Source organism: Podarcis melisellensis (assembly GCF_964234715.1).
Source record: "Podarcis melisellensis genome assembly, chromosome: 3".
Lineage (NCBI taxonomy): Eukaryota > Metazoa > Chordata > Lepidosauria > Squamata > Lacertidae > Podarcis > Podarcis melisellensis.
The window spans coordinates 88,657,013-88,683,246 of NC_138530.1; the positions used below are offsets into that span (position 1 = coordinate 88,657,013).

Genomic DNA, 26,234 nt, shown 5'->3' on the forward strand with positions numbered 1-26,234 from the left:
AGTATTGGAGTCTCAGCTTCAGGATCTGTCCTTCCAGTGAGCACTCAGGGCTGATTTCCTTAAGAATGGATAGGTTTACCTATCACTGATTTGGACATGCGCCCATATCTAAAATGCCAGCAGCCAGGTTAAATTTGTGCATAGTTACAATGCCAAGTGAGGCAGGAAAAAGCAGTCTCATGCTGTCATCTGTATAGCTTAGCCACAGCCCAAAGAGTGCAGAAGTGTATCTTGTATGTCCCTTTTCATCCCCCCTGCCAAAATAGATATGTTCTTAAAGTCACAGAATCACAAGGCATTAGAGACAGAAAAGAACAAGTTCAGAAAGCCCGTCATTCTTTTGCCAAAGCTGGATTTCATTCCATAATTGTTAGGTAATTAATGTAATATAAAACATTGTTTACATTAGTTTTATGATGAGCCAGAAAAGGACAGCTTTTGGACATCACTTTTCAGTCAGTACTACTGAAAGAAAAAGCTGGTAACTGGTGCCACCTCTCACGACAGGTACGAAGACACATCTTAAACATGATTTCAACCTTGCAATGTGCCGTTTCCCTGGCGAAAGTAGCAGTTGCGCTGTTACCCATAAGCTGTGTTCAGCTGGAACTCTGTACATGTTGTGATACTCTTTAGCTTTCGAAAATGGGGAAAAAATCAATTAATTGGGCATTTACTTATTTATTTATTCATTAGCACACCAGTTAAAATTAATTCCAATCTTCCTTAGTATTAAGGCTGCCTACTTTCTCCACCTATCAAGGAATCTGTGTGCTTCACCTAGTGATGTAGATAGACCTGGGTAACATTGTAGCTCTGGAAATACAAAAGCTATCTGCTATTGTCATCTTTCCTCTTTCAAATTGGTCTTGGTACAACCAGATTGCTGCATAGCAACCAATCTTTCGTGGCATTTTCTGATAATTTCTGTTGGCTTAATAAAAGAATTACCTTAATAATGGATTTTGTCTCCAACCCATTCAAACTGGCTGCGCCTGCTTCCCACTGTGTAGTCAAGAACATACATTCTACTTACCCTGCATGTTTTGGCCCTACCCAAAAGTAAATAGGCAGTACATGTGTAGGACCAGGCTGTGGAGTTACCTGGTTGCCGTATTTGCAGCCAGGGTGGAATTTGCCCACAGACACATTGGGCTGGTTTGTAGGTTTTGCCTACCTCACAGCAATTGTCACAACTTGGTGGCAGTAAAAGGCATTGGGTTGGATCCTTAGTGTGGTCAGATGGGGTAGGGAGGAGCCTTACCCACCCCTCCAGATGAAAGTATCAGGGTACCCCAATAAAGAGGTCCAAGGGAAGGGATCCTGTGCATATCCCCAGATGGGAGCTAACAGGCATAGAACTCCCCAGGTGGCGTCCTAGAGGGGTCACCTGTATTTGATGTGCATCATATGGGGATCCTTAACCCAGGGTTGACCCTTATGAAATACATCAGCCAGCAATCGGCCTGGTTGATTCAAAATACATAGCCAATGCCTATGCCAATACCTACTGACAGCTGTAATAAAAAATGTGGCCATTTCGAGCCCAGAGTGTTGTCATGTCATTTATTGTTTCCTGTGCCCTTATCCCAGCGACCTCAGGCTCAGTGTTACTGAGTCTGCAAAATGAGTGCAACGTTTGCTGCAGCTTGCTTTCCTAGTGCTAAAGCATAATTGTTATTATGCAAAAAAATCTGCCCATTATCCCTGCACTATACAGTGGTACCTCTGGATGCAAATGGGATCCATTCCGGAGCCCCGTTCGCATCCAGAAGCGAACACAACCCACATTTGTGCATTTGTGCGCGTGGGGGTTGCGATTCGCTGCTTCCACGCATGCCCGTGACGTCATTTTGACTGTCTGCACATGCGCAAGCAGCGAAACCCAGAAGTAACGCGCTCCGTTACTTCCGGGTCGCCGCACCGCGCAACCCGAAAATACTTATCCTGAAGCTACTTCAACCCGAGGTATGACTGTATTGGAATGATCAGTTTTTAGTTTGCCTAACTTTCAGTCTTTAAGGAAGAACTATAGGATTAAGTAACCGCTTAGAAATAAAATGTTACATTGAAAGTTAAAAATGTGCATCATGATTTAGCTAGAATTAAGCACTTAACTTAATTGTAGTTAAGACCAGTTGAAATCAATGGGAGAATGAAGAATGTGTTTAACCCTCTTCCCTTAAATCAATGGGACATAAAAAGGCTTAACCTTCCCATATAGCAGTTATTCCTGTTTGCTTAAAGCAAGACCTGTACCTATAATACCTTTAATGTACTTGGAGCTAAGTGTGCTTTTAAGAACTGCTGTTCAGAAGAACATTCTGTAAATGTCAGATACGAATGCAGCCTTATTGCATGCCTAAAATATTTCTTGAAAGACAACGCCTTGATTTTCTGACATTCAAGTAAATATTCCATGTGATGAATTATCACAATCAAATTTCAAAAGGATAATAATACTTGTGCATTTTAAAGTAAGTTAAAATATTGAAGAAGTGATTTTAAAGTGTCCTCACCCTGCATTTTCATGCTGTCAAATGAGATATAGTGTTGCTGTTGTACAAGTAAAATTATGTATGTAAACTTCATACGCATAAAGTTTTGGGATACCAATATCGCTGAGGTTGGATTGTGGCATACCATGTACAATATCTGCACCCAAGAATCCTTTCAGACTATCCAGTCCAATGATGCATAGTGAATAATCTTCTAGGATAAGGGCTCCTCCCTTCTTGAATGAGCTCTCATCTTGGAGAGCTTAATATTAAGCTTTTTAAATCAATAAACACCAGATCTGTAGTGGGTGATGTTGTTACAATCAAAATGGGCTTGATTCAGTGAATACTTGCAAGCCAAGTGAGCATGCAGAGAGGCCTTGTCTTCTTGAGATTTATTCCAGTGTGCAACACAGCTCCCAGTTTGCAAAGAGATGCATGCATGGACTGAATCTGCTCATAGATATTTTGCTGCTTGAAACAAGATATTGAGGTACATGTCTGGAACTTGATTTACACATGGGTAATAAACACCCTTCTGCCATTTGCAGCAGCGAACTTAGCAGCAGGACAATGATCCCTGCTATATCTGTTTATACTTCATTAGTATGCTTCCAGGAAAAGTAAATTTCTCATTACTGAGGTACTTTAAAGTGCAAAAAAACTGTAAGTAGAACTATGATCTGGAACATAATCTTAAATGTGGACTGGACTGCACAAGATATTCATGGAACATAACATGGACAAAACTGCTGATTCAAATGTACAGTGAGTCAAAACAAGCAAGCCTAGACCTTGAGACCTACATCTCAAGTTTCACATATCAGTTCATTACATGGGACAGAAGCTTCTTTGCTCTGAGTTGAACTAGCAGTACAGTACTGAGTTATCTGTCGATTCCAATATTTTTTACCACTGGAACTAAAATTAGTCGTGTTCTGCTTCCCTATCAGGAGCCGGCAGAGGTATGTGTGTCAGGGTGTCTCTCTCTCTGTGTGTGGTTTTATGGTATACAAACCATACAAAATTGAAACTCATACACAAATGACTAAAGGAGTGAAAGCATTGTGTAACCATTATTATTATTGACAATAATTTCTATAGCCCTACAAAGTGTAAGAAAATAATGTATAGAACTACAATAGAAGTGAGGAGACTTTCATTACCTTTGCTCTGTTCTGCACTGTCATCATAGCCCCTCGTGATGATCACTCTGTAGAGTAAAAATAGCTAAAATGATGACAAATGCCCATAGCAGACACAGCCCTGAGAATAATAATCCACCCCGTAAAGATCTCCTGTGACAATCGTAGCAAAACAAATGTTAGATGGGTCTATTTTCAGGCAGAGCGCCCACAGACTTCAGTGATGGTAACCGCAAGATAGGACTGCAGGATTAGTGTTCAGATTCCTCTGTTGTTAAACAATTTCATACGAGAGATAAAGCGATTCACCATGCTAAAATTTAGAAAGCTTAGTACAGCTTCATCTGTCTGAAGATACTTGGTGGGATTAGAGATGAGAATTCCTTGTTTGGGGGTGCAGGGACACACGCACGCACAGAGGGAAAATATTTAAAAAGTTTTTCTCATTTTCCACAGCCACTCACTAATATTTGATTATGGCACATTGTAACTTAGGGAAAATACTGGAAAAACCACCCTCACTGCCCTCAAATAAAATACATTTGGTGTCAAAATGATAGGGTTCTTCTTCCACCACATCCACCCAAATTGAGAGGTTTTCCTCTTTTAAAAAAAGTTTCTTTTGTTTCAGCTTGATAAAATGCAGTTTATAATCTGTTTCTAAGCCCACATTGTTCCTTTTATGTTTACCACAATGTCAGTAATTTCTATTTTCATATTTCATTCCCCCTACTATACTTGTCAAATAGTAAAGACATGATTGGGTACTGTGGAGTACAGCAGTATGCACTCTGTCTCTAATGGGTATATTTAGTAATTTTTTGTTTGTACTAAACATTTTATTTTTTGTTCAGTTTGGTATTCTTATAAAATAAAAAATGATTTTTTTTAAAGGTGGGAAACTTGTTGCATTAATAAGTCACAGAGTACTGCATATATTCCAATGGCCAAATGCCTGGCATCATGCAAACCCATGGCATCATAGTGTTATGTGAGAACCAGACCACTGAGAGACTGTGCACTATACGTGCACTGAACTCACTGACCTGGTTGTTCAGGTTTTGGAGTCAGTTCAAGGTTCAGGAACTTGCTTTCTGCCATACCCCCCTGCTTTGTCCCCTTTCCCTGCACTAGCCCCTTTCCTGGGTTTCTCGCCTAGCTTTGACCATAATGGACATTTATTTAGGGAGGGGGAGAACCCTTAGGTAGACTCAATGCAGCTTTCATTGCAGCAAAATACAATCATGGATGCAAGATGTTTCTGGTATAAATTCAAACTCACACTCTTTCTAGAGCTCCATATGCCCTTTTGCAGTGTCTCTTGTGACGATCACCAGCTTCCTTGGGTTTTGCTTGAGGCATCTAAGGATACAGACTCCCATTTGGCAATTTCAAGTGAGTGTATGGTTGTTATATCATGAATCATAAAGACCTTGAGGATCTCCATTGCCACGACAACTGCAGCAGATGGGTGGAATCAATAGATAGCATTCAAACGCTCCCTAAATTCCCAGTGCCTAGAAGCAGCTCCCTTTTGTGCATCAGTCACTTCAGATGGAGTTGAGGCTGGCTGGGAGAGTTAGATCTGTTGCTGAAATCTCTGTCAGATGAGCGTAGATAGCAATCCCTTGCAATTAAGATGTAGACTTCTAACCGATTTGTTGGCTTTGAAGGCAGGAAATATTTTTCTGTATTGGCAATGAGCTACTCTTGCAAGTGAAATAAAACTGCAACCCTGAAGGCCCTGGATTAGGGATGCTAAATCCTACCTTATTGCCTCTGTGATAGGCAGTAAATCGTTGCTATAAAACTGTCAAGTAGCACATTTAAGTTGATCAGGACAAAACAGGGGCATTTGGCTATTTCTGCTTCCCCACAGCATCACGTCTATCCATCTTTTGCCTCATCTATACTTTTGCCATCTGAGCTCATGTAGAAGCTTTGGCTATCGACCCCTGCTTTTGCCTGGCTTGCTTGTATGTATTTCTAGTGTGCCTCTACATTCCAGTGCTTTGTTTACATTGACGTTAGATTCTTGGCAGCCTCAAGCATAGTGATTCTGAAATATTCCATTCCAACCTGGCCCTTGCATCAAGTCAGAGGTGTTGGCATGCTGTCTTGTTTTTGTGATGGTTTAAGTGCAAAGGGAGAGGACTGAAGCCAGTTGCAATGTTCTAGTGTGGTAGCCTCACACATGCGAATGGTGTTTCCGCATTGCTAGCTGTGGCAGGAAAAAGAGCCCCCACGGCCTCGCATGCCATAGCAGATAGTGGGAGTCCTGTGTGCATGCTGCGTTCTGGGTCACAGGGACTGTGGGATTGCAATTCAGCTGAATAGTTAATAGTTACTTTATGTATTGAGACCCTCTTCATGCATTTTTAAAGACTACATTAGCATGTTGAAACAATGCGTAGCTTATGTTTTGACATTTAGAGTGTGAAGCTGTGGTTTTGTTTTGTTTTTTTTAAAAATAGTAACCATGTAATGCCCAAGGGTGCATACGAAATGCATTTTTTTGAAATAGGGAGTAGCTCTCTTTCTCTCTCCTTGTTTTTTATATTGATTTGCTGTCAAAATCCAGATGTGAGATTTACAAGAAAAGCAGCAGGATTCAGCTGTCTGGATTTGGTGGAATTATTATTAAAAATGCTACTATAGTGTAAGCTTTAGAGACAGACATGCCTGGTTTTGAGCATTGTATTTAAAACATTTGGGTGGAGGGGTAGACTCTCTTCTTGCAAACTAAATTCTGCATAAATCCACAACAACCTCTTTCCTCTCTTTTCTGTGAACTGGAGTGGCCAGTTGGCCATTTAACTCAGTATTGTTGACAATGAAATCCTGGAAAGCCATTTTGAATCAGAGGGGTCATTTTGGACAGGGGACATTCCCAGCTCTAACAGGACATGCTAAGGAATGAACCTGGAGCCTTTTTGCATGCAGAACAAGTGAGGAGACTTAAGATGGTATAATTACACCAGAATTTAACTGATCCTTCCTTGGTGAAATTAAACAATGTAGGAATCAATCTTAAAATCTGCAGGCTTTCTGACTCTATACTGTACATTGACACTGGTGGATAATTTAATACTGTTGCTTTGGACAGTTGAATGTCTAATCCCATTTGCATCTGGAAAGTAGTGACTTGCCCAGAATGACTTTCACTCACCCATTAATCTTAGTATGGCCCTAAAATATGGAATAGGACGGATGGAATAGCACAGAATGAACAGGGTCCACATGGGTCTCCAGGCAGACAGTTGTAAGGCTGCTTGTGTGTTTTTTCTCTCATGAGTTGTAAAAACAGCTCCAACAAGCAGAGCATGGATACGCTTTCTACACTCCTGTCCTTTTTCCTAACTCAGGACCTTTTCAGTCTTTATAATCTCCATAGAATCAACACTTGTTGGCGGCAGGGGGGATTGGAATTGAGGTAGCAGTCTCCATCCTTAATCTGCACACTTTGATCAGCTCTGTAGTCACAGAGCCTGCGTGTATTTAAGTTGTGTATGCATACGGTTGTACCCAGTGAAGCTGTCACATTCATGCAAGGACTTCAGTTTGCACAATGGAATTTCCTCTCACTTACCTTGCCTTGCAAACCCACCACTCACCCCAGATTTGCTCTGGAAGGTTGAGGGAAACTCCAGAGCAGATTTGGGGTGTGTACATGGGGAAAGTAGAAAGAGGGAAACTTCAGCTGCACAAGTGAAAGTTCATATATGAACAGGATGACTTACTTGGTTTGCTACAACTCATAGGCCCTTAAGGAAGCTCATCATAGTAACAGTGAGCTTTAAGGAAGAAATTGAAGTATTAGAAAAAGGTTGTAACTATATTAGCACATTCTCCTGCCTGCTCTTCAATACTCTGTGTATATATTTGCAAATAAACATATGATAAGAGCACCATAAATGTCCACTTTTTCCTCCAAAAGAACCTGAAGCTGTAAGCGGCTCTTTCTGAAATTTCCTACCAATCATTAAAGTTGGGAGCATGAATTGACGCATTCACTAAGTTCATCTAGCTTAAATCATACTCCTTATACATAACCCAAAATTTTAAAAGTTGGCTGTAGTCCTCCGGCTCTTAGGATTGCCATCATCTTTCCTGTAAGAGGTCCTTCTGTGCTAGGCAAAAATTTGAACCCAGGAGACTTTTAACAAATGCACCTTATTCTAGCATGCATCTGCAGTGGCAGAAAATGGTGCATCTATTTAACACGCCTATTGCACTTTGCAACATATACTTGTCAACAATCTAAAATGATTTATTTTTCCCCATACTGGACTGCAGAACCTCTTTTAGGTTAACTGGCTACTTTAACCAGGCTAGGAAGGCGTTAGCAAGACTGTTGAATTTGTTCACCTGGCCAGAGAGGCTTGGAACAATAGCATGCAGGATGAGAAAGAAGTTGATCCCTGGCCGTTCATAGAATTGTTAAGCAAAACATCTTCCCAAGATGAGTCAGCTCTTCCAAAGTCAACAACATCAAGAACTGCTGCAGTAGCGGGAAAAGCTCTTTAAATAATAGGAGGCCAGAAATCTGAAGTTGATACAAGAGCACTTAAGCAAAGAGCAGTTGAATAAATGAAGTCTGTAGGTAACTGCAGCTCTCTGATCCACTTGGAAGCTCAAGGAGAGGTAGCAATTTGCAAGTAATAAGGAAGTGCTAATTGCTAAAAGCACTACCTCTGTAGCATTAGAACTGTCATAGACCTATCCCTCTAATTAAAAAGGATATTTCCCAGTTGTGTTCTGCTTTGTATTCGGTAGGCTTTCCAGCCCTGTGCAAGAGCTCTGAAGCCCTTAACTAGGAGAAGTACTGATGGAGAGGCCTGTGTTGTTTGTGAAATTATTCAGAATGCAGAATAAATGTATAATTAATTTTGTTAACATCAGAGACGGGCAACCCATGGCCCTCCAGAAATTGTTAGACTCTGGCTCCCATCAGCACCAGCCAGCGTGGATGATAGTCAGGGATGATGGGAATTGTAGTTCAACAGCACTTGGAGGACCACAGGTTCCCCATCCCTGACTTACATTGTATTTCCTTTCCAACAATGGGACCTTGTTGTTCCATTATTTACACAGAAACTCTGTGGGTGCCTCTGTTCCTCAAGGGTTCCTCAAGGAAGGCCACCAGGTCTTTCAATCATATGATATGATTATCCTTTATAAAATGCATTTGATTAGCATAATTGCTTATAACCTTTTGGGGGCAGTGCTTGCTTTTAGGATTTTGGTATTCAGTATTTGCTTTAGATGTGTTTTATGTTAATAAGCTGCCACAAGAGTTTGATTCCAAGCCAAAATGTGGGGGGTATAAATTACGCTAATGAAATAATAGATTGCCATGCGAGATCAAATAACAGGTCCATGCAGTCCAACATTCTGTCAGTAATGTTCATGATCCAAGCTGATGAAAAAGGCACGGTGAATATATAGTTGTCTCCGCCTGTTAGTCATTAGTACAGGGTAATTAAAGGTAGAGGGACCCGTGACAGTTAAGTCCAGTTGTGGATGACTCTGGGGTTCGGTGCTCATCTCACTTTACTGGCCGAGGGAGCTGGCGTTTGTCCGCAGACAGTTTTTCTGGGTCATGTGGCCAGCATGACTAAGCTGCTTCTGGCGAAACCAGAGCAGCGCACGGAAACGCTGTTTACCTTCCCGCCGGAGCAGTAGCTATTTATCTACTTGCACTTTGACGTGCTTTTGAACTGCTAGGTTGGCAGGAGCAGGGACCGAGCAACGGGAGCTCATCCCTTCATGGGGATTTGAACCGCTGAATCTGATCAGCAAGCCCAAGGGGCTCAGTGGTTTAGACCACAGCAACACCCACGTCCTAGACAGGGTAATTAGAAACCTTCTAACCAGTGATGTTGACTTGGAGGATTTTCCGAAAATGTTTCTGCTACTCTAAAGCAATAGAGAGTAGATTATCATGTTTATTTGATTTACATTTAGTAAACAAAGCGTATAATGGTTGTTGTTGCTTTACCTGTTATATAAGCGTATATAACATTTTCCCAATAAATAACTTAACTGAAATATTTGGATAAAGTGAAAAAACAATAAGAACAACATGCACTTGGGGTGGTTAAATGTTTTATACTCAAACAAATACAAAGCTTTATGTGGAAGTTATTTTATTGGGAATGCTTATATGATTGTTTTAAGATTTGTTTGTTCAGTAGTATACTTTTTCCTTACACTATTTAAATTAAAGAGGGAATGAAGGCACTGAAAACTGTTAGCATACTAATGTGTTGGAAGTGTTTTTGCTTCCTAAGTCATCTGAAAAAAGGTAATTCCAGTTTTGCTAGATTTAACTAGCACTTGTCTTTATTCAGTTTCCAGTTTCTGAATTTGTATTGCATTGTGTTAATCCATTGGAAGTTACTAATTAGTTTTATAAAAGAATGCATTTTGAAAAATGGACACTGCAATTTTCTGTTGCACATCACTGGGTCGTATCCAAGGGAGGCATAAAATGATTCTTTTATCAAAAGTCAGGGCACCATTTTTTTGCCAATCCTTCGTAACTACTGAAATTCTGTGTGCTGTGGAAGGCCCTCCCTTGCGATCCTCTAAAGCAGGGAGCTTAAGTGAGTAAGAAGGATAAGTGGGAACCAGGTGCAAGTGGAAGTGCTTGCTTCTAAGGCAGGGGTCAGCAAACTTTTTCAGCAGGGGGCCGGTCCACTGTCCCTCAGACCTTGTTGAGGGCCGGACTATATTTTGGGGAGGGGAAATGAACGAATTCCTATGCCCCACAAATAACCCAGAGATGCATTTTAAATAAAAGCACACATTCTACTCATGTAAAAACACGCTGATTCCCAGACCGTCCACGGGCCAGATTTAGAAGGTGATTGAGCCGGATCCAGCCCCTGGGCCTTAGTTTGCCTACCCATGTTCTAAGCCAAAGCCACCATTGAACACAACCCACTGTGTTCAGCCTGTAATCCTGGAAGCCCTCATCATCAATATTTAAACATTTCCCAGCTGCTGTAGTGCGGGCATTGAGACAAATGATTTCAATCTGCCATATGCTAGTTATTGGTAAAAATTAGCGACAATGGGAACTGCAAGGATTCCTGAAGCATCTAATGGACATTGAAATAAAATATGTCTGACATTTCGTATTTCCACTTGAATTATGCATGTCTTAACAAGAACTATAGTTCTGATGAGAGGGGAAAGGGTCAAAGCGCTGTTAAAACATTGATAAAGTTAGTATATATACTAAATTTCTATTCAACCCTTCCTCCCAGGGAGCCAACAAGGCAAGTGGCAAAGCAATGCGATTAACAATAACAAGAAAACTTTGAAAACATTTTTAAATGTAAATTTTTAAAAAAATCATTAAATGTTACTGCATTATTTTTTTTTTTGCCTCTGCTCTTTTGTCTTTAAAGGTATGAAGCGTTGCTCATCACTTCACCTTCATGCCAGAAAAGCTTCACATGCTGCATTTCTGTGCATTAGATATTGCTGTAGCTTGGGCATCTGTCAGGGTCTGCGGAACAAAATCAGTAAAATAAATAAAATAGCAATAATGCATTTGCTGTATACTTTGATTATGCACCAACAAGCATTTGAGGCAGAAGCAACTGAATGAATGTTGCAAGCTGTGAAAGTATCATGTGTCAGTTGTTGGATTGCTTTACATCTGATGCAGAAGCTGCTTGAGGAGTCAGTGGACAGCAAGTGTGAGAGAAGTAACTGCTCACAGTTTGGGTCTAATGACATGTAGCTTATATATGGTAACTCTTTATGGTAGTAACTTAATTTGGGACACAGAAGTAAGATCCGCATCATCCAGCTATGTACCCCCAACAGCCATTTTAAATGTACATCACAAGTGTTCCATAAGATAAGCTCTATAATTAATTTGGGCATATTTGTTAAATGAGAGGTAACAGGGTAACTAGATAAAATAAAACACACATATCCAGTCATAACAAGGAGCTTGGGAAACACAAGAGATGACTTGGTTATCTTCCTTAATCTTAGCATCTTTGGACTTGATTAAATGACACTTGAAGCGGTAGAATAAGATGTGTGAAAGAGCACGGATGAAATTTGTTTGAGTGAAAGATATACCTCGGGTTAAGTACTTAATTCGTTCCGGAGGTCCGTTCTTAACCTGAAACTGTTCTTAACCTGAAGCACTACTTTAGCTAATGGGGCCTCCTGTTGCCACTGGAGCACGATTTCTTTTCTCATCCTGAAGCAAAGTTCTTAACCTAAAGCACTATTTCTGGGTTAGTAGAGTCTGTAACCTGAAGCATATGTAATCTGAAGCGTATGTAACCTGAGGTATCACTGTAGTTCTAAATAGATGCAGTGCTACACTTTTGGAAGATATATACAGTGGTACCTTGGTTTACAACCATAATCTGTTCTGGAGGTCCAGTTGTAAACCAAAACAGGTTGTAACCCAAGGTGCACTTTTGCCAATGGGGCCTCCAAAAATAAATATGGGTTGTAATCCAAAAAAGGGCACGGGTTTGTAATCCAAAAGAGTTGCAAAGCAAGGTACCACTGTACATGGAAGCAGAGGTTCAAAAGAGAAGAATGCATGTTAGATGGCTAGTAAAACAGAGATGCAAATAAAAAACGTGATGCATTACACCTGAGCTTAAAGTGCCATGCCTCAGGAAAGGAAGGCAGACCATATTTGAGTATGTTTCATGTTAGGGTTTACAGAGAGGATTAATTAGGGTTTAATCAGGGTTTACAGAGAGCATTCTGTGCTTGCTGCTACTCCTTTCCCTGTGTTCAGCATTATGTGGTGGTTGCCTATCTGTGTTTACAATAAACAAGTAAAGCAGCCAGCGTTACTTGCCTAGTCTGCTGCTGTGCCTTCAATAGCAACTTGCTCTGCAGATAATAGGAGATGGTACTTCATGCTGTGAATAGTTTTGTCTGATATCTGAAAAGCGTGCTGCTGTTAAAGGAGATGCAGGCTAGGGTGTGTGTTTCTAGTTCTTTGGTAATTCTGGAACTCTAGATCACTCTGAAACTTAGTTGTAGAAATTTTAGTTGTACAGATGAGGGGATTCTAATAAGCATAATATTTCCCCCCTCCTTCTTTCTGTACACCAATCTGCACTGCTGAAATCCCCTTTACCACACAGAATGGAACTGTCTCTCTTAATTTGCTTTGAGCAGCACTATATTGCATTACTCACCGGCTCTCACCAGTTTAAGGGCTGGTGAAAATCTTAGCATCTCTCCAGTTGTGATGCCTTGGAAAGAAAGGGAGCAGAATGTATTTGGAGCAAATGGTATCATGTGCTACTTAATAGTATTTAGCTCACAGGATGGCGGTCATGGAACAGTAGAATAGATAGAGACCAGATGTCTACACAATTCATCACCCCAGATTCAGGAATCTAAAGAGTCGGACTCCAGAGACGGGATGATAAATTTAGAGCTGAAGAAGTAGCAGATGTCCATTAAGCATCTAGTTATTTATTACAGAAATATTGTATATAAGAGGAAGCAAATGGTCGTCATCATCATTTGAACACCTGGCCTCTGCTCTTGAAACCTCAGAAAATGATCTTTTGGATCTTCTTCCAAAGGGGAACTAGTCAGTAGTTTCCATTTTCTCATTTGCTTTTATAGTTGCTGTTTAATTGTCCATCATCTTTGCACAGCCTGCTTCAAACGCCTTCATTTTTTCCTTAGATTTGGTTTCTGGCAGATGATCCTATAGGTTGTCAGGCAGTCAGCCAGGATGCACACAAAAGTGTTATTATTTCACCCCCCCCCCCCCCGCTTTCTCATTGCTATTTGGAAAAGTTAGAAAAGAGGTATAAATCTTTCTGGCTACGTCAGATTCTCTCCTTTGGAACATATCCCATCCTCCTGAATTAGGTTTCCTATTCTCATCATTATACAGTATTATCCATTTTAGTTCCTTATAAACAACCTCTCTGCAGTAAGTCAGATATTCACTGCTATTAGCCATGTACCCATGGAATGCCATGTGCAAGATAGCAGATAAGAGGTGGCCCTTCTTACTTCTCCCTTTTTGTGTTTGTGTGTGGTTGCGCCTGATGCATATGCATTCTCCCTAGCGTATTCCCACTCATTTACACTGCCATGGACCATGTAATGTGCATTGCCCATACTTTACACAGTGCTGCTTTTGCACAAGCAGTTAGAATTTAGACATGCTAAATCCCCCAATTTAGTAGAAGGTGAGGCAGCCACAGCCTTCCCATTTTACTTGCCCTGGGGGTCCAATCTTCCCATCTTCCACCCTGCTGTGGTTAGAATTGTCAATAGAACAGAAGAAACCAGATTGGCTGGAGGTTTGCTGTCTGGCTTTGGGGCTATTTAGGGATGTAGGAAGTGGTCTTCTGTTGAGTGAGGACCATCAGTGCTGCATGCTCAGCATTGCCTTTGCTGGCTAGCAGTTGCTCTCTTGGGTGTTAGGCAGGAGTCTTTCACAGCCCTACCTGCAGATGTGGGGATTGCACCTGGACCTTTTGCATGTAGAGCATGTTCTCCGCCCTCTCCCAAAACACACACAGAGAGGCCAGTTCCCTATTTTTGTTAAAGCGAGAAGTAGGAAACAATAAATAAATAAAAACAAACAAACAAACAAACACACAAACACACAAACAATAAATAATAAATAATAAATAAACATTTCAGCAGACCTGAAATAAATAAATGCTGAACCTCAACCTCAGCTCCAACTCGATATCAGAATTTTAATTTTATTTATATAGTTAGCTACCCTATCTTTAGCGAGCAGAATAATAATAATAATAAATAATAAATTTTATTTATATCCCGCCCTCCCCAGCCGAAGCCGGGCTCAGGGCAGCTAACAACTATAAAACAGTACAAAAGTACAGCACAAACAACACTCTAAAATCATTCATTATAAAATTAACTAAGAACTCCAGGTTGCAACCCTGCAGCAATGGCTGGTTTTTTATTTCCACAATTTGCCCCGGAGGCATTTACAACAATATGGTGTGTTTTAAAAATAAATAAATCATGCAAATTGTCGTGCGTATGCAAAATACAAGGACAATAGACTGCCTGGTATCGTTTAACAGACTTCTTCAGCCTGTTGTGCTCTAGCAGTGCTGGCTGGGGGTAATGGGAGTTGTAGCCCAAAACATCTGGGAGGTATCGAGGAAGGCTAATTTAAGATAATCTAGTAAAAGGGCAAAAATAAAATAAAATGGGGAAACTGCACAGGGTTTTGAAAATGGACTGCCATGGGAAACTACAGTGTGAGTGACATTGCTCAGACACTTGCTCATGGTTTCTGACTTGCTAAACTGCAGTAGACCTTTTAGCACCCTGTCATGTGTAATTTAAGATGACGCTCAGTCAGCAATCAAGCAAGCAAGCAAGCAGTAATGTGGCCTGTACTTGGCTCCAGTTCGAGCTGGTAGCTGGCATTCATTTTTTAAACGTATTATTGCTATTATTATAAGCAGTTCAATTAAAAGTTGTCAGCAGCAGCTCTCACACTGTTTATATATCTGAAGTGTCTGCTTGACAGTGACAGGCACGCACCCCAATGAATAAACTCCCTTTTGGAATTCTGGAGAAATGAAAGAAGCAAATGGTCAGACTCTGTTTTGTGTAAAATTAGAAGCCAAATATTTACTTAAATATTGCCTATAAAAATGTTGCTGAAAGGCTGCAGTGCTAGACTGTGTTAGATTGCACCAAGTTACTGGCAGAACAACCACAGAGGCATTACTGGCAGCGTTGAAGATGCAACACATCACTTAATAGACAGTGAGTGCCTGATGGTCATCGTATTTTTAGGTTGGGAATGGCCTTGCTTGCTTTCTGTAAAGCCATTGAAAGCAGGAGCTGATTCTTGTTTCTGCATGTATGTGTAGATGTATCTCATGAGAGAGGAGGCTGGAGCAGGGGGAGAAGTTGAAGAAATGACAAATACCACACCCCGAGTCACCTCCACTTAAGCCTTAACAACCTTCAGGTTTCAAACTGTGACACATGCAGCACAGTCCTAAGCATATCAACTCACGAGTAAGCCCCACTCAGTACATTGGAGATTATTCTCTGCTTAGTTTGTTTAGGATTGCAGCCCTATGTGTAGTTTTGACACCAATCAGTTATGTCAGAGCTCTTGCATTAGGGATCAGCAACTGGACACCTTAAGAGTAAGCCAAGCTTCCTGAAAAGCACCAAATAGCTCCTCCTACCTCACTTCCACCCCAGGGAGGCATGAGGAGAGAATGGTGGCAGTAGGATTTAATCTGGTAGTTCATAGGAGTTGGTAGCAGGTGAGCATCCCACCATTCTCAAAGGGACCTTCTTGATGGCTGACCCAGAGCTATGTACCTTTTAAAGGCACCATTAAATGGAGGATGCAAGGTACTTTGTTTTAACCTTACTTTGCTATTGCAGGAGCCCAGTTGGTTGCTGATCTCCTCAGCGCACAATCCTATACATGTATACTCAGAAACCCTGTTTTTGATACCTGTCCATAGCAGATCACTGCCTTTTGGGGGATAGTTAAAGTCCATTGATTTCAATGGGTGTATTTTGAATGCAACCCAATATTATTTATTAGTAGTCTTACACAGAAAGTCCCGATGTGATATACAACACTAATGTAAAATGAAATTTACAACACATCAAAATACAAACAAATGAAATGTTTTATTTTTATTTTATTTTATTTTATGATGTGGCTAACCTCACTGTACAATCCCAGTATCAAATACTGATATGAAGCTCTTGTGTTTTCTTTATTCATATACAGCAAGCTTCTCTCATTGGGGGTGGGGAAGCATTTTGATGTTTAGAATCTAGGTTTAGGACGTACTGTGAAAAAAAAGCAGTCTAAGAGGAGCAGTGAACAGGCAGACCAAAAGAAATAAAAATAAGGGCATAGGGAGAGAAGTAAAATGTATGTCTTGAGCATTGCAAAAAGAAAAAAAGACATTGGGATTACACTGAGAAATAGTTATTTTGTTCAAATAACTCTGGCTAGAGACGTAGCTGCTGGGAAATAAACATCATATACTTGATAAGAGGAACAAGAAGTAAGCACACTCAGCAGAGTACTGTATTGTAGTGTACTCCCGTTGACTTCAACACTTGTTCTGGGACTAAAGATGCCTCCACTGTAGCTTTCCACCAGAGGTGCTCACACTATAGCTTTTCCAGCTGGCAATATGAAAAAAATTACATTAATTCATGCTTCATTACAAAGCAGGGCTGGGGACTCTGTTGTCCGCCATATGGGACTGGAGCTCCCATAATCCCTGAGCATTGGACATACCAACAGAGAATGATGGGAGTTTGAGTCCAACATTCATCTGAAGGGGCAAATGTTCCGCTGCTCTGCTTCAAGGGGTGGTTGAGATATGGATTAGCAAGTCTGTGCCCAGGCACAGAAGTATGGGGCAGTTGGGGGTGTGTGTGGCAGGAATATAGACATGATTCCTGTTTTTGTTTTTTCTTTGAACTAAGTTGTTCTACATTTTATACCTGATGAAGACATCTCTGTGCGGATATGGTTTTCAAGGAGCTTCCATATGGCAATTACAGTGTGCAGACTGGCCCTGGAGCATTTTAAAATCAACCCAGGGAAGCTGCTTGCAGGTAGGAATGAGCTCATCTAGTATTCTTGGAAGATGTCCTAGGCTTAAATTGATGCAAGACAGGGGAAAGTCATGACATCTGGAAATTCATATACAGCTTATTACAACAGGTCCCATCTCTGGTAGCTGATTTATGCTCCATCTATGGTGCAGTAATGAAAGTCCTATAGAATCAATAGCCATTTTCATTATTGCTCTATTTTTAACAACTGCAGATGCACTGTGCAACATTATCTTCCAATCTCAGTACTGTGGTGCTCAGTGCTGAGATGGGAAGATAAAGCCCCTGCCTGCTGTTTAGAGATAAAGCTCTCTGCTTGCTCTTTTAGAGAGATAATCTCCCCATCTCAGTGCTGCGGTGGCCGACCCCATGCAGTTGTGGGGGACAGACTGGAAACACAAACTTAAAGCTATTGGTGGGAGTCACCCAGAAGCAGCCTTCCCTAGCCTGGTGCTCTCCAAATGTTTTTGACTACAACTGGTGAGGCAGGTATCACTACCATTTTACAGGGGATAAATGAATGCATAGGGATACGTTGGTACAAATTTTGATGCCTACCTGTGAAACAATGTGTTTTCGTTTGTTTCTAAAGATCAGAAAAGGTTGCCTACTAGCTCTGTGGTGAAGCTGGGATTTGAGTATCCTAGGTCCCAAACAATTACCGTACTCCATCCTTAAGGTCACACAGCTGGCTATATCTTATATACTATCAGCTTTGTATTATCACATGGATATGCAAGTATGGATTTTTATAGTTGCCTATGAAATGCTGTCCTCCATCCCTTCCCATCACAATGAAAGAGTTCGGAGGAGGAGATAGTAATGAGCACACTTACTCTGGAATGTCTGGGGGTTGTTAGCTGGACATTGCTGCTGAATTTTGGATCTGGCTTGGCTTCCTGTATTAAGAGATCCAGGGTTGTTTGACCTTCAGACTATGGTATAAAAACTATTCTCTTCATTCTAGGCTTTTTCCCCAAAGGGATACGGACAGCTTATATTTGAGTAAATGCTAAAGTATATACCATAGTGAACTCTTCTTTCTCGTTATCCTTGCTGTGTTTAATTTTGGAATTCTTTCAGTATTCACCGGGAGTGGTGTTTGATGTTGTTGTTTGCAAAACTCCTGAATTCTATCTTAAGATATTATAAACTGCAGACCTTATGAGCAACTGCACTACTCTCAGTCTCACCCTTTTTCATCTTTCCTTTGAATTTTGTTTAACTTCCTGCGTGATTAAGAGTTCTAGAACTCAAATGCTTTCTCACTATTTTTTGACTTAAAAATACCTAAAAATGCATAAAACTGGTATTGTACTATGGTGCTTTGGGTTCTGGATTGTTATTAATGAATGACCATATTTGTTAATGGAAACCTGCAAATATCTATATCTATCTATCTATCTATCTATCTATCATCATCATCATCATATACTGCACACACACTTTTTCAGAGGTGACTGGTATGAGCAACAATACAAATAATGCAATACAAATAATGAGCCCTCATCTCTACATCCAGTGAGATTAGGAGTAAGCTACCATCCTTACTCCCCCAGGCACAGAAGTCAATTCCCAAGCAAGGAGATCATTTTTCTGAATTTCCCTGAAAGCCAGAACATGTTTAGGTTTTAACTGATTTGTGATTTTATTGTTTTGATCTTACTGTATTTTGGATTATTTTATTGTAAGCCATTTTGATTATAAGATTTTAATAGAAAAGTCGGATGTAATTATAAACTAAATTTGTGTGGAAATGTGTTTTCAGATACTTTGATCATCCCTCTCTCAGATTATCAGTATTGTTTGAGACCGTCACTGACATACAGTAAGTCCCCAGAAATAAATGAATGTGGAAAACATTGGGCTTACTTCAATAGTTTAATTAGGTTTCAGACTGAAAAATGCATGCATTTATTCCCATTTCCAAAGATGTACTTTTTGAATATTTTTACACATTACCTAATTTTATTTGGTTGCAATTGGAGCATTAATATTAGCTTTTAGTATTAAGTAGCAGACGTGATTGCTGTTTAAGGCTCACATAAGTAGACTTCATGCAGCTGTTATGTGTGGGATTTGGGGAGACGATATCCATCACATCATCAGGGACCACATGTCCCAGAAAACCAGGAATACCCGAGTGTAATAAACAGTACAAATATATGTCCTTGACTGCAAAGCTACTTGTAGTTGCTTAGATTCCTTCAGGCTCTTTTGGGAGATGCTAAGTTTTTCGTACTGGTAGCTGGTTGAGTCCTGTCTCATGAGTTTTGTGAGAGTGTCAACAAGCATATACATAGAGATGATGCGGTTGACTTACTGTGCTTTTGACAAAGTATCTCACCAAAGACTCCTGAGCAATCTTAGCAGTCAAGGAATAAGAGAACTCTTACGGACCACAAATTGTTGTATGTTGCAGAAAGCAAAGGGTAGAAATAAATGGACAGTTCTCTGAATGGAGAGATCATAGATCATAGTATGATGTAGAAAGTGAAGTCCTCTAAGGACCAGTTTTGGGACCTGTGCTTTTCAACTTACTGATAAACGATCTTGAGCTTGAGATGTCCCAAGTTTGCTGATGATACTAAATTGTTCCGGGTCATTAACAGAAAAAGAGATTGTGAAGAGCTCTGAAAGGACCTCTCCAAACTTAGTGAATGGGTGGTGAGATGGAAAAAGCAATTCTGTGTAAGCAAGTGTAAAGTGATGCATGTCAGGGCAAAACAATCTTAATTTCACATACACACACTCATGCGTTCTGAACTGGTGGTGACTGAACAGGAATGAGACCTGGGGGTCATAGCAGAGATAGCATGCTGAAGATGTCAACCCAGTTTGTGGCAGCTGTGGGAAAAGGCAGATTCCATACTAGGGATCGTTAGGAAAGGAATTGAAAATAAAACTGCCAGCATCATAATGCCATTATACAAATCTATGGAGCAAACTGCATTTGGAATACTGTATACAGTTCTGGTTGCTGCATCACAGAAAGAATATTGTAGAGTTGGAAAAGATTGAGAAAAGGGCAACCAAAATGATCAAGGGAATGGAGAAAGTTGCAGTATTAGGGATTTTTTTTTAGTGTAGAGAAAAGGTGAGCAAGAAATGAAATGATAGAAGTTTATAAAATTATGCATGGAGAAAGTGGATAGGGAAAAGTGTCCCATCCCCCCCCCCCCATAATACTAAAACACGTGAACATCCAATGAAGCTGAAGGTTGGAAGATCCAGGACAGAAAAATGAAAGTGCTTCTTCACGCAGTGTATAGTTAAACTACCTCTCACAGGTAGTGATGGCCACCAACATAGATGGCTTTAAAAGAGGATTGAACAAATTCAAGGAGGAGAGGGTGGTTGAAGGCCACAACATTTGGATGCAGTAATGCTTCTGAAAACCACATGAAAGAAAACGCAGGAGGGGAGAGTGCTCTTGTGCTCAAACCCTGCTTGTAAGTTTCCTGCATGCATCTGGTTGACAACATGCAGAAATCAAGATAGGGCTGTGCCATTTTCTTTGATTGCCCCATGTTTTCTGCTTTGTGTAGCTCTACCCTAATAGGGATGCAGGTGGCACTGTGGGTTAAACCACAGAGCCTAGGACTTGCTGATCAGAAGGTTGGCGGTTCGAATCTCCGCGACGGGGTGAGCTCCCGTTGCTCGGTCCCTGCTTCTGCCAACCTAGCAGTTCGAAAGCACGTCAAAGTGCAAGTAGATAAATAGGTACCGCTCCGGCAGGAAGGTAAACGGCGTTTCCGTGTGCTGCTCTGGTTTGCCAGAAGCGGCTTAGTCATGCTGGCCACATGACCCGGAAGCTGTATGCCGGCTCCCTCGGCCAATAAAGTGAGATGAGCGCTGCAACCCCAGAGTTGTCCACAACTGGACCTAAAGGTCAGGGGTCCCTTTACCTTTACCTTTAACCTAGTTCTAGGTTTGACCTACAAGTTAGGTAAATAACAGTGAAAAATTATTACAATAAATATACATGGTGTAAATTAATATGAACCCAAGCATATTTAAGCAGTGATATTGAATACTATTTGTTAGAGTGCCATATAAAATTTGAATGTTAAATCCACAGGGTTGATAAATACTTGCACTAGCTAAATAAGAATAATATTTGTTTCTGTTGTGCTAAGGAAGAATTTTTAAAATGTGTTTTGTAAACAGAATCAGTGTTGGATTACCATGGATTATTCAACTAATGAAAATTCCTTTAGGCTGTAGCCTAACGTTAATCCCATTCCCACTGGAATTCCATGGGCAGTTTGCCATGCTTTCAGTGGAAGTATGACCTGTGTTTATCAAAGTTTTCCTTAAGTCCACATAAGTGACTCTGTCAGTTCAATGTGGCAGTGCACTTGTATTTGCGTCAGCTAAAAATATACTCTTTGCTTGGACAGGGATTCATTTTTAAAAAAAGAAAAGAAGAAAAGTTGGCAGCCATGCCTCTAGTAATCAATCCCTGTGCCTGAAATAGATTACTTGCTTGATGTGAGCGAATCTGAACCTGTGACTTTTAGTCTGTCTCCATCACAGTCTCTACGTGCTGTTGAGGCATGGTTTAGAAGGGCCATGTTTCATATTCACACAACAGATTAATGATTGTGGTGTATTCTTACATAGACTAGGGCCCGCTCTGTCAAGACGCATGAAGTGCTACCTGCAGTTGACATGCCATGTGCACACCCAAATACAGTGGCAGGATGTGTGTGTGTGTAAACAGTGTGGCCCAAAGGCCATGCAATGAAACCTACAGAACTAGGTCTGTGATACTTCTATGCAAAGCCAAAATGTACACAGAATCATTAACTGATGATGTGCCGATTTAATACCTGGAGCAGGAAAGGAGCCCATGATCCTGATTAAATTTAAAATGAATAGAATCAAACTTGCTGATAAATTCTGAATTGGCAGTTCAACACTGCAGCTTCTGTTTAAGGTTGGTGTTTTTGCTTTTTTATTTTTAAGTATAGTGATATGGAGGTCAGCAGGAGGAGAGTGTTCTTAGAGATTGAAATACTATCTCAGTGGGATCTGAATGTTGCTGGTTTTTAAAATCAGAAATTCCTGCCCCCATTTATTCTCCTGCTTGGAGACTGATTTCTTTGTCCTATATAGGGCATTGTTGGCAGCTGAAGTCACTTTGGCAGGTGAGTAAGGTTGGAATCCTGAATGGGTGTTAGTCCCACCATACTCATTGAGACATAATTCTGAGTATAAATGTATATAGGATTCTTCTGAAAAATCCTGATAGTAGCTTGATGTACAAAAATCAGGAGCTGATATAGCATGGAGATAAAATAATTACTAGCTGATGTTTGTATAAAGAATGGTAAAAGATGCAGCAGCGTTGAGTAGTTCAGAAGTTTGCAATCCTACAATTCACACACTTTTTAAAATCATGTTATTGTCAGCCACACGTCACCATATCTAAAATTTGGCTCAAGGCTACTTTGTTTTGAACACTAGAAATTTTATTTATGGAAGCTTTAAATATTTGAAATGCATAACATTCATCTTTTCTTACTATAATTTTACTGTGGTGGAATAATTCATATTTTACAATAAAATGAATGTAAATATTTTATTTCCTTCGCCTTTCCCATAATGGTTTAAGTTTTAAGTTTGTAGAAACGGAAGATTATTATATGCAGTTTATGCCCCTACTGAAACATTAAAATATTAAGAGTAACATATGCCTTGCTTATATTATTAGTTCTTCTGAAACAACAATAAAATCCATTTGTCAGATCGGTTGTATAATCAAAGCACAAAGACAAGGTCAATTTATCTGAAAGAAGGGAAGAAAATTGACATTTAGGAGCACTTGTTTGCTTTTTCTTTTGGGGATAATTGACTGATCAAGTAATGGCAAAAATGGAAAGAGAGGGTTGTACACTCGTTGCTCCACTAAAAAAGAATGGAAAACGCCTAGACAAACACAAATGACACCCACACTACAACTCCAAACCCCAGCAGCATAGTTGTTTTTGGGTATGTGCAGAACTGTATTGAGTTCTCAGTTTGAGCACACAGTGACCTGAGTGTGACCTAAAAATGCCCCAGAAGAGTTATCCTGGGACTTGTTGCCTGCACAAACAAGTGGCATTGATTTACAGGGGTAGCAACTAAACTGGGTGTCACTGATTCTGTAAGCAGGACCCGCTCAGTTATAGCCAATTTAGAAAGTTGACTCAATGACATACCCTAGGTAATACAATAGGTCTTAATAATGTGGAACATGTCCCACTGAGTTAAAGCCAGTTTAGAAAGTAGAATCAAGGGCATATGTTAGGGAAGACAGTAGGTCCTAATAGTATGGGCTTTTAATAGTAAAGGCTCCTTAACAGCAGTTCTGGTACCCTTTACTTGTGTTTGGTAAACAAAGCTAAATAATGCCAAGGGTGCATAATATGTGTTTACAATTGTCATCCATTCATTGTCACTAATGAACATACGAAATTCTTCCATGAAAGATGAAATAGAAAAAAATCCTGCCCCATATGACTGATGGTGACACAATTCACTCACTTGTCTCCACTCATCAAATCTAGATAGTATTTAGTGCTATTTCCCATGTGTCTAGAAAAGAAAAATTGTAACCCTGTTAACACAGAGCATCACAGGAGTTTTGTGTTGTAATTTCACATGATGAAATTTGGAGTGGTATCCTGGCATATAGTTATTCCTCCCAGTTAAAATTTAGTGCAAATCTTTGCATAGCTGTCTCAGTTCTGTATTCTACTGTCCTCTGATCATCAGAAAAGTAAGAGGACTCAGTGTGGTTTCCGGTTATAGGCCAGCATCCAGCACTGATTTAGATACTGATGGAAATAAATAAGCTTAAGTATGACTAAAATTGTGTTGGATCAAGACAGTAATGCTTCTTAGAGCACAATATAGCCTAAGTTAGCTTCCTGAGGTCCCATTTATTTATGTTTTGTCGGCAGACACCATAGTTGTGTAGGACAAGAATACTTTCAGTGTGAACCAAAATAAATTAAATCCAAAGATTTAACATGGTTTTAGGCTGTAGCAGTTTCCGTCTGTATGTGCTCTTTGTATCAGTTTGACATCCAGAAAGTCCTTTTGTTTATTTTTCTACATTTCTTTGTTGCTGAGCAGAATCTTTTGATTGTTCTTCTTCCAACTTCACCAACAAAGGATGACAGTGTGTTTGTTGGATATTAATGAAAAAAGGAATAATAAAATGTGTGTTTGTGGTGTAAACATCAGCTGATGTGTTTCTATGTCCAGTGACTGGGACTTTTGACTTAATTCACTATTGGTTTGTTTAACTACTCCCTTAGGAGTAGTTAAACTTGCCTTTTTGCATATTGGCATATAGGAGACCAGGCAAAGAAAAATTATTGACTTACTGATTCATTATAAATACAGAGTGGTAGTATTATGGTCTTTTCACTCAGTGTTATTTACTTGAAATATTTGACTACTTAGATATATTGTATTTATGTATTTCCTTCTGTCATGGAACAAAAAAATGGGATATGTGGGATAACTAGCTTCATATAACCAATAACCTTAAGTCTAATTAGTGGTGCAGCAATAAAATTGCTAGCACATTTCTAAAGCTAAACAGTGTCCACTATGGTTTCAGATTGGATGGGGAGCCATGTGCTGAGATTCCTGCATTGCAGGGAGTTGGGCTAGACCTTCAGGGTCCCTTCCAATCAACTCTATGATTCTGTGAAGGGGTTAATGCCATAGAGTAAGCTGTGCTGCCAGACCTAGGCTTGAGAGACTTACCTTGAGAGGAAGTTAATCAAGGCCGTTGTTCACCTTCAGTCTACCAGAGAAGCTCAACATGTGACAAGGTTCTGAGCGGGTTGCTGCAGCTTAGACCACATGGCTCTAACAAGCCTTTCTTGTGTTCCTTTACCAATAATTTAGAAACTTTCACCACAGTAACTAAGCCAGGTTTTACTGCCTGTACTTTCTGACTGATGTATGGAAAAGCACACATACCTTTAGTATTTTTTTTCCTGGAAAGATAGTCATTTCAAACCTCAAGCAAGCCAACAAAAGGCCCTTAGTGATGTTCAAGGAGAACGTGGCAAACTTAACAGTGAGAGCATCCACATTTGTACATCGAACCATACCTCCATTTTCCATCTTATGAGATTCAACATCTTTTGTAATGAATTGGCAAGAAGATAGGGATGCAGTCGGGAAGATTCTGCGCTCAGAGAATCACATGTGGGGAGACCCACACATGCACACAAAAAGTTTCAAAGAGCTATAATTTGGCTGCAAACAACTGTTGCGGTTTTTAATCAGAAAGTTGTTGAATCACTTGATGTCTCTCTTGTGCGGTAAGAACCAGATCTAACAAGCTGAGATATTCAATTGAAAATAAGAGGATTGCTTTCCGACTCTTGTTTTCAAAGCCCCTGTGTTCCTCTGATATTTACACTTCTCTGACTCTTTCAAGTCCATGGCTGCCGCAAGCCTTTGGTAACAGGAGGGAAGAGAGCAGATCTGATTGTATCAAGGAAAGAAGGATGTGAACAAATACAAGAGGATGCCATTGAGGGTTATTGCACTTGAGGAATTTTGTTTAGAGAATATTGTAGTCATATAAGAGTTATGTAGGAGGAGGAGCTTGCCAGTGTCAGAAGTTCATTACAGGAATTTAAAGCTGAAAAACTATCAATCGGTTGTTTTAAAATAACTTACCAAATACCCCTACAGTCTATTTTATGTCACTTGTTAGACCTCTATTAACACATTCTCTAGGCATTGCACATTAGGTTTAAATATATATATAGAATAAAAATGCACAACAAGGCATAAAATCCAAGTAGACATAATCATCATCTCAGGTGTTTCCACCATTAATATACTGTGTAAAGATCATTTAGGGCAGAGATAAAACGGCTTTTACTATTTCAGCACAATTAGTATTTATTTGCCTAAAACTACAAAGAAGGCAATTAAAGCA

At 40.1% G+C, this 26,234-nt stretch overlaps 1 protein-coding gene and 1 long non-coding RNA gene across 22 annotated transcripts in view; one reads left to right on the forward strand and one right to left on the reverse strand.

Moving 5' to 3' along the window:
* LOC309366917 (dystonin-like) overlaps positions 1-26,234 on the forward strand; it is a 301,144-nt gene that overhangs the window by 36,822 nt on the left and 238,088 nt on the right. The window lies entirely within an intron of this gene.
* On the reverse strand, positions 887-5,622 carry LOC309366221. Its single transcript, XR_014166588.1, has 3 exons — positions 5,413-5,622; positions 3,665-3,711; positions 887-934 (listed from the first exon to the last, which is right to left on the reverse strand). It is a non-coding gene; the product is annotated as an uncharacterized lncRNA (long non-coding RNA).